Genomic DNA, 10,017 nt, shown 5'->3' on the forward strand with positions numbered 1-10,017 from the left:
GACGTCCCTGTTGGATATGCCTCAGTTCACTGTGAACTGGAGGCTACTTACAACGCTCGCAAAGAGGTGGCACAGCGACACGAACACCTTCCATTTTGCCACAGGTGAGATGACAGTCACACCAGAGGACTATTATAGGATCCTGCGCATACCAGTAGTAGGTGCACTACTACCATATGAGCAATCAGAGGAGGGTGGCACATAAGCACTTCACCATATTTTTCATGATGAGATAGTATGTGGATACGAGATCCCATGGCAGGAGTTCCTAGACCTGGATTATGCACCACTTCCATCAGTATTAGCAAGGTTTATTGGTGGATTCCTTTGTCCTGATCGCAAGTCAAAGGGATTCTCTGTGGGATGGGGCCTAGTGTTAGAGGACATGGTTACACAGGGCCGTAGATTCGTGTGGGGATCGGCTATGCTAGCCCATTTATACAGGGATCTGCACGAAGTGGTATACCTAGGTTACGACAGTTTGTTAGCTGGTGTGATGCTCTTACAGGTATGGTGCTGGGAGCACATTCCGGTCGTGAGACCATTAGCAGATAGAGATAGGCTTGTTGGATGTGCCTATGCTTATGGATACAGGGGTCTAGTTGTCCAACGGAAGTTGGGCAAACTAGAGCATTGGAGGAGAGTTTTGGATGATATCGATACAGTCACATAGCGACCATATATAGGGTGTGAGGTGTGGGCAGAGGACGGGCTGGAGATGCCCTACATGTTTATGATGAGATACCTGATTGGGAGGACCCCATTTGTTATTGAGAGGTTTTTGGTGACCAGAGTTTTGAGACAGTTTGGTCGACAGCAGGGTATACCTTAGGGGGCTTGCTTATATGCACGACGGAGGCAGGATGTATCAGATTGGGGCCCGACCATTGATAGTGCAGTGGCGGTGGAGGAGTTTGTTAGTTTGGCGGGCCAGATATGGGATTATGCCCCAGAGATTTTGGATGCGAGCATGACATATGAGTTCGCGAGATTGTTTGCCGCGCGGGCAGTGGCCAGGATATCGGATCCCAAGGAGATGCGGCCGACATTTGATGATGATGATGAAGAGGGAGAGGGAGATGATGAGGATGATGGAGATGGTGGAGGAGGACAATGAGGGAGAGGAGTTAGAGGGAGGAGGGGAGATAGAGGGAGGAGAGGAGATAGAGGTTTGGAGAGAGCAGTCAGATGGGTGGTGATAGACAGGGGGAGAGGTGGATTGGCTATTGGTTCCGGTGGAGAGGGGAGGGTGGGGGAGGTTCTAGCTATAGTGGGGGGTACTGATGAGGCGATTCGACCGACGCAGAGGAGGAGGACGGATGTGCTCCCACCTCCAGCACCGAGGACAGGCAGAGTTAGAGGGGATGTCCCTGTGCAGGTACTGCTACGGGTTTGGATCCCTACTCATGTTGAGGATGCACAGATTTGGACCCTACAGGTGACTGTACAGCAGCTGCAGGCATAGGTTTTGACATATCAGTGGCAGATTGCACAATTGACCACTGAGTGGGACACAGAGACAGAGTGGAGGGGGTGAGTGGAGGAGCTTGCAGCTAGTGTGCAGAGAGTAGCAGTGGGTGGTCCAATGAGAGACACCCTAAGAGAGATATCTTTGAGAGCTCAGGAGGCGAGGTACTACCGCCAGCATTATGAGGCTGTGGTAACCAGGAATCGTCGAGTACAGAGCTTCACATAATCAAGGTCCAGTCGATCTCGAGATACTGGGTCGCAGTCTGAGAGCCGAGGTGTGACAGGGCCATCGAGACAGGATCCCCCTAGAGATCTAGGGGTGGGGACATCTGGAGCCAGACCATCTCCGTCAGGGGATAGTCATACTTGAGAGACGTGGTCTCTATTGTATTTTTTATCATTGTATTCTTTGTACTGGACACCGAGATGATAGATTTTGTATATTTTGATCATTTTTGGAGATATATATATACGACATCATTATCTTTGATCATGTGGTGTGTTTATATGGATGGATGTGCTTATGTGTTCTTTTCGTTATGTGATGATGATGCAATGCTTAGATATATGATGCAAGATGTATGCTTTTAATATGTTTGTGAGATGTATCTTGAAAATGAGATGTATGATTTTATATGCTGTGAAATGTATCTTTGAGATGTATGATAATGATATGTAACTAAGTGTAAAATGATATGCAACTAATTGTAAAATGATATGCAACTATGTTTTTGGTAGCATCCGCATTCTCTATTTGCCATCCCGATACAACCATATGTTGTTTGCTTTCTTTGTAGGTATCATCATTGAGCATTGATTTGTTTAGGATATGTTGAAAATTTATACAAGCGCAATGGTATAATTGAACCATAATGTCCTGAGAAAAATTTACATGATGTTTGATTTTGCAAGATAGCACAAGTGTCAAGGTATAATTGAACCAAGATGACCTGAGTGCGGATTGCGTAAACAAACAAGATTAAATCATTTGTATGCATGAAGTGGAATCAGACCTTTAGTGATATTAGATGTATCACGTTTCGAGGCAAGTATTCACACAGTACGAGTGATCGCCTCCCAGACAGAAGACTAAGAAAATATTGGAGGTTCCCCATGATCTCTAGCTTTGAAGCATTTTAGTGAGAAAAGCGAGAGAATCCAATAATGTAAATAGTTCAAAATGCAAAAATAGTAAAGATTTTATGCGATAATGCAACATTCAGTACTTCAGGAAATCATCCATCCTTGGTATTTCTGTGATTCTGTGTTTTGTTTTGCGATGAAGCTTAGTTTTGGTTGTTGGATGCCATATTGCGGAGTTTTGCTTCTAGTTTTGACATCTTGAATGTTCGCAACTTTTGACGATTTTAATGCCGCTAGCTGAGTGTTCCTCTTGATGTAAATATGTACAGTGATTTCCAAGCCATGGTAGAATATGGTAAGAGGATATATATGGATAAACCATGATAGTGACTACGCTAAGTATGTCCTGAATGGATATGTGCTAAGTGTCGGGCGATGGCCGATAGTGTTTTTAAGGATACGGATAAAATGGTATGGAGATAGATAGAGGAGTCGTTCTTTCACAAGAGCGCCTGTTTACCAGGTTTTCACCATTTGTTTTTATTGTACTTTGTTTTTTTTTTTTGCTTTTTTTTGCTTTTTTGATTTTTTTTGCTTGTTTTGGCTTTTTCCGTGCACTAGGCTACTTAAGTGTAGTACTTCTTCAGATGGATGTTGTTAGTTGGTTCGTCGAGCACATCTCCTTTTGAAGTTGTTAGCTGATAGGCACCTGATCCATAGACTGATATGATGACATTAAAGCATTAAAGCATTAAAGGCTTGATGAGACCCTTGGGTTGGATGAAGGTTAAGTTAGACAAAAAGTCTCTAACCATGTAAGAGGGTTGAATTAACCATTAATGGTTTGGGAGACTTTGGAAAATTAAGTGGTTGAAGACCTGAAGCCTTTAATGGTTATCAAAGACTTTAAGGTTTTGAGAAGTGACCTCCCCTTGCTTAGGGATGTGACAAAGTTTAGAAGATGGGTTAGGCTAATTAGAAGCGATTAGAAGGGTCTAGAAGAAATTAGGAAGGGGTTTAGGAAGCAAGTGGGAGATGTAGGAAAATGCAAGTGGATGGAGGGATAATAGGATTTAATTGATTTTAATGAATTTCCTTTAATTTGGTTGCAATTGGGGAATTAAATAAATTAGATTTATTTAATTTAGGATAAACTATTTAATTAAATTTGAATTTAATTAAAAGTGGATAGAAGGGATTTAATTGAATAAAATGATTTATTCATTAAATGGGTATAGTGAGTTTAATTGAGTAATTTACTTAATTAAATAGAGGAATACGGGTAATTTAATTAAATTGGATTTAATTAAATAGAGAAATGAACATAAAATATTCATTTAGGAATATGGTCATTTTTATACGTTTACACCAGATGAGACAGATGCATCCATACTTGACCCCTTAGGTCTACCTCTTGGTCTTTTAAACTCAAAGATTTTCTTTGCACCTAGGGAAGGGGGGGCTATCTTATTTCTATTAGCTTTCTTTTTTTGTGTGGTTTAGATTTGGCTTTGTTTTCAGCATATGCTTTCATGGCTTCGTCAAGAACAATATTCTCCAGGGTTCTTGAGTATGGGATAATGGCCCATGAAATACTCTTGTCCTCTTCTCCCTTATGGTGTCCAGAGTCAATATTCTCCTGTTTGTCACAATTTGAGTTCAAAATCATCTCCTCCCAAGCCCACCTCAACACATTACTAACACCTACCTCTTCCCTAACCAGTGCCTAGATAGGGGTGTTGAGAGGAGGAGAAGAAAAAACATCTTTCTTTTCAAGGATCAAGCCAAAGGCTAACACAAAAGGCAACAAGTCCTTTTCCTTCATGGATTCCTCTAGAACCCCTTTCTCGACATCCAAAGATTGCACCATTTTAGGGCTGGGGGAAGTACTAGTCAAGGTGTCATTCATAGTCTTGACAAGGATAACAACCACCTCAAAATCATTAATTTGTAGCTCAATCCTCTTTCTAGTGTCCCTTAGTTTTTTGATTTACTCTAGGACAATCTATTGTGCATTCATAGATTTGGCCATAGATTGAGGAAACTGCGGTCCTCATTAGAAGTTGTCTGCCACTCAAGATTTGCATGAATCCAATTCCAACATTATTTTGTGAACCAGCAGCCATAGAGAAGATGTCCTGTTGTCTCCTCATCAGCTTTGCATAGCATACATCTAGTAGGCCCATTTATTCCATATTTCTTCAACCTTTCTCTAGTGAGTATTCTACCATGCATAGTTGTCCATAAAAAGGCCTCCACTTGCGGAGCCACCAATTTATCCCAACATAAGCTTGCAGACCATTCACATTTCTCTTGATCAATAGTCTGAATTTGGTATCCTAACTTGACCTTATGTTCCCCCGACTGGACTGCACACCAGATTATTTCATCTTCCTCCTTGTTGATTGTAATTCTCCTTTGTTTCATTATTTCAACTAATCTTTCATGAGTTTCCTTTGTCATACCATTCGCACTGATATCTTTCCACCCACAGATTCCGCTCCCTCGTGGGTTCTCCGTAACATAATCGACCATATATATACCATAGCATCTTTCCACCTCATCTATCCAATTTTGATCTACAAAATAACTCTTGACACTCTCATAGACATTCCATGAATCGTGCCAAAATTTGGCTTTGTGGCCATTACCAACTTTCCAGGACAGTTGGTCAGTGATTAGGTACCTACACTCTTTAATGAACTTCCATATAGCTGACCCATTCCTATTAGTGCTTATTGTCAAAATCCTCGCAAGGTCATCATTATCCAGGTATTTTTTCTGCATAATTTTGCACCATACCTTATTCAAACATCTATACATCTTCCACACCAGCTTAGCCCCTAAGGCCAAATTTTATAATTCAATTTGCATGCAACCTCCCAATTTAGTAATGGGATCTTTTTTATTTCTTTTACCCCTTCCCATATATATTTTTTTAGAATGCTTTCCAATGCTTTGATAGCTTTGATTGAAAGTTTAAAGCACGACATTGCATAAATTGGCATTGCAGATAGAATAGATTTGATTAACTGGATCCTACCAGGGAGGGCTAGCCACTTGTTCTTCCATATCTCTGTTTTTACTCTACACTTGGTAATGAGTTCTTCCCACAACTCAGGCCTAGAGGTCCCCGAGAACATTGGGACACCAAGATACTTTGATGGGAGTGTTCCCAATTTCCAACCCAACTTTTTCAAAATTTTATTTTGTAAAGGTTCGTTTGTATTAAAAAGAAAAATATATATTTTCTCATCATTAATCCTCTGTTTTGCAGCACTAGCATACAATTTCAATGTCTCCTTTATTACCTCTACTTCCCTTAGTGAGGCTTCTCCAAACAAACTTGTGTCATCTGCAAATTGGGAGTGGGTGATCGGAGTTAGTCATTCATGAATTACCAGCCCCTTCCATAAACCTAATTCCCTCTTCTTGTGTATAGTCGACTCAGAGCTTCAACCATTAATACAAAGAGCGTAGGGGAGATGGGATCCCCTTGCCTCAAACCATTAGTGCTTTCAAAATAACTGAAAACCCCCCCATTGACCGCAACTGAGAAGTGCATAGAGCCAAGACAAAAACTAATCATCTATCTCCAATTCGCACCAATCTCAAACTTCTCCAATACCTCATCAAGAAATTTCCATCGTACTTTGTCGTAAGCTTTTGATATATCAAGCTTGATTACCATGGATTTCATTTTCTCTGTGATTATCAAGTGTAGGGCTTCAACCATGAGTATAATGCTATCTGCAATTTCTCGGCCAGGAGTGAAGCCATTTTTTTCTTCAGAGATGAGCTTGGGTAGGAGAAGCTTAAGTCTATTAGCAAAGACTTTGGTAATTATCTTGTATATTATATTACACAACACAATTGGCCTAAATGCTCCCAATGATTTAGCATTAGCCTTCTTTGGAATGATTACCAAGACCGTGTTGTTTATTTCCCTAACAAATCTCCCTTTCTTTCTCACATCCTCCATCGCTTTCCAAATGTCCTCCTTTATGAAGTCCCGACAATTTTGATAAAAACATGCAGGAAAACCATCCGGCCCCAGGGCTTTGTCTGAGTCCAGACCAAAAATAGCCTTCCTAACTTCCTCCAATGTGAAGGGAGCCATCAACATAGCATTGTCTTCAACCATGACAAGTCTAGGAATAGCCTCCAGTATCTCCACGCTCCCAACTACAAGATCTCTGAGTTTATCATTGAGAATGTCATCAACCATAACTCGTCCAATGTCATTCCTATTTTGCAACCTACGCCCATCCTCCAAGGTAATCTCGCTGACCTGATTAAAGGTTTGTCTTTCTTTAACATAGGAGTGAAAATACTTTGTTTTTTTATCCCCATCTTTTATCCACATCTCCCTCGCCTTATCCCTCCAGTAAATTTCCTCCCTAATGAGTAGTTCTGTAAGTCTTTCCTTTAGATTTTTCTCATTAATGAAATCCACCTTACTCATCCCGTTATCCATTATTTTCCTACTTAAAGCATCTAATTCCCCTTCAACTTGGTCCTTCTCATCAAAGATGTTTTTGAAAGTCTCTTTGTTCCACACCTTAATTTTATTTTTTATGAAATTTAGTTTTCTAACTAAATAGAAGCTTGGAGTACCTTTTATGTGCGAACATTCCTTCCACCATCCTTTACTGGTTTCCTTAAGAGAATTTCCTCTCCACCACATGTTCTGGAATTTGAAATAGCCACCCCTCGACCAATTTCCAAGCCCATTTCCAACATGATGGGAAAATGATCTGATAGGCAGTAAGGAAGAATCTTCGCACTGATTGGTATTCCCTCCATAATCCATTTTGTTTCAGTCAAGATTCTGTCCAAATGCTTCACAATATTGGTGAAGCCTATCCTTTTGTTTGTCCAAGTGAACCATCCTTCAGACAGAATACAATCCATGGCCTCAATCCCTTGAATGAAATCTCTGAATTCCACCATATCCTTGCTGATTTTATTTGTGCCTCCTTTCTTTTCTGACAAGTCCAAAATAATATTGAAATCGCCCCCTAGAATGTAATTGTTAGTTCCAAATAATTTGATTTGTTCGCTTAGCTCCTCCCATAATATGCGTTTGTCTAGTGAATGAGTCGGCCCATAGATGTTCCAAATTGAAAAAAAAAGGTGGATGAGAATTTGCATTGGACATATGCTGAGATCCAATGTTTACTTTTACCCATACCAGTTATATTGACTATGTTTGGGTTCCATAGGATTTCCAACCCTCCTGAGCACCCATCCGTAGCTTGGAAAGAGATAGTCCAGTTTCTACAATACTTGATGAACTTTTCTGCATCAGTGATTCCATATTTTGTTTCTTGAAGCATGACTATGTCACAATTTGCTTTAACTAGATGGTGTTTCACCGTCCAATGCTTGTCAGGGGCCCCTAGACCCCTAACCTTCCAACTAAGGATCCTCATTGATTCTCAAGGGAGCTTGAGCTCCCTTGGTACTCTTCCTTTTGAGAAACTCTGTCACACTCATCAATCCTTTTCCAGTAGCCTCCTCCTCTCTTTTTTGTTTGTTTGTTTTCTTAACTTTATTTCATTTTCCTTGCCTTCCTTCTATCGACACCGATTGTTCAATATGCCTGATCTTTGTGATATCGATTTCATCGTCTCCATCTTCCTCCTCAGAATCTCCAACATCCTCAGGTACTTGATCCATGACTTTATCATCCATAGATGAAGCACAATTCTCCTTGATTATTTGCGGCTTTTTAATTAGATCATCCCTAGCTGGATTACCTTCTCCCATATTCACCTTAGGTTGAGGACTGCGATTGCCATTGCCAACCATATTTGTTTTGATATCCGAGATTTGTTTTTTAGAGGCCTTTATTGGTTCCTTCTGGTTATCTTCTATCAATTGTTTAGGCCTCCACACCTTTTTGTCCTGGGCACTTTTCCTGCGATTCGTCGTCGGGTGATTTTGTTGTCTACAATTCAGGCAAAATACCTTGTCCCCCTCAATTTCTACTGTCTAAATCCATTCCTTACCATGGGCAAGTAATCTTTTTTCTGGCAGAATTACTCTAACAACTGCTAACCGAAGTCTATCATATAGGTATGAGTCCCCCTCCGCAATTCTAGTGATGATGTCTATTAGGGTTCCCAAAGATCGACCAATTTTGTTTGATGCTTCTTCTGTCCAATATTCCATGGGCAGATTGTTCAAGCGGATCCATATCAGTTTTTTGTATGGTTTTGTGATCAAGGGATTGAAATTCCTGTGCCATCTTTGGATATAGAGCGGGGCTGAATCCATAAACCAGACTCCCCCATCTGGTATTTTCATTCTTTCTTCTTCCATTGAAAAGATCACAATGAAAAAGCCATGTGGAAGGAATTTCGTGATTTGAGGAGTTTTCCAATTTTCATTGATCCACTTGTAGATCTTTTTCCTTTCCATCCTCAGGCCTATGAACCTGCATATTATTGCAAGATCCTTTAGATACTCTAAATCCTCCTCAATTTCTTCAGAAACATCTATGGTTTGTAATTCTCTATCGATTTTGGAGCCCCTCGCATTCGCATCCTTGTCGCCATATTCACAGCCCTATGGTTTTTTGCTCACACCCACCATTTCAATTTATCATTGTAGGAACGTTTTATATATTATAAATTATTATGAATAAGATTATTTAATAAACTATATATTGTCATTTATTTTTTATTTTTATATTAATTATATATACATTAATTTTTATTATTTTAAAATATTTTATGTTAATTATATTATAAATTTTAAATTTATTAGTTTACTTATAAATAAAATAATATATGATTAAAAATATAAGTATATTATTATTTTAAAAATTAATTTATATTATATAAAAATAAAACTTACAAAATATATTTTTATGTCTGTATATGGTTAATTCAAACGAAATTTGTTGTGAATGTTATGATATTAAGATTTTTATTAAGAATTCTATTAATCCAAATAATATTTTATATAATATACCTTATATTATTATATCATGTGTAAATTCATTTAAAAAAATATATTATAATTATATATTGCATTTTATAGTAAAAATTATTAGACATAAATATAATATAATATATAATTATTATTAGAGGGGTGAAGATATGTACAATTAGGACTTGGGTTTTTCCCTATCCCTCTCTATGTATAACTATTATCTCTCTACCTCTCTTTGTCTCTCCCCATCTCTCTATCCCTCTCTATCTCTAAATATTGCCCTCTATTTATATATTTATCTCTCTCTCTCTCTCTCTCTCTCTCTCTCTCTCTCTCTCTCTCTCTCTCCACATTGAGCTCTCTCTCTCTCTCTCTCTCTCTCTTCTAACTCTCCCTTTATAACTATCTACATATTCCTCTCTATTTATCCATCTCCTTATATATTTATCTATCTCTTTCTCTCTATATCCCCCCCTCTCTATATCTTCATCTCTCCCTCTTCTCTCTATCTATCCATCTCTT

This window comes from Cryptomeria japonica, chromosome 6, assembly GCF_030272615.1.
Source record: "Cryptomeria japonica chromosome 6, Sugi_1.0, whole genome shotgun sequence".
Taxonomy (NCBI): domain Eukaryota; kingdom Viridiplantae; phylum Streptophyta; class Pinopsida; order Cupressales; family Cupressaceae; genus Cryptomeria; species Cryptomeria japonica.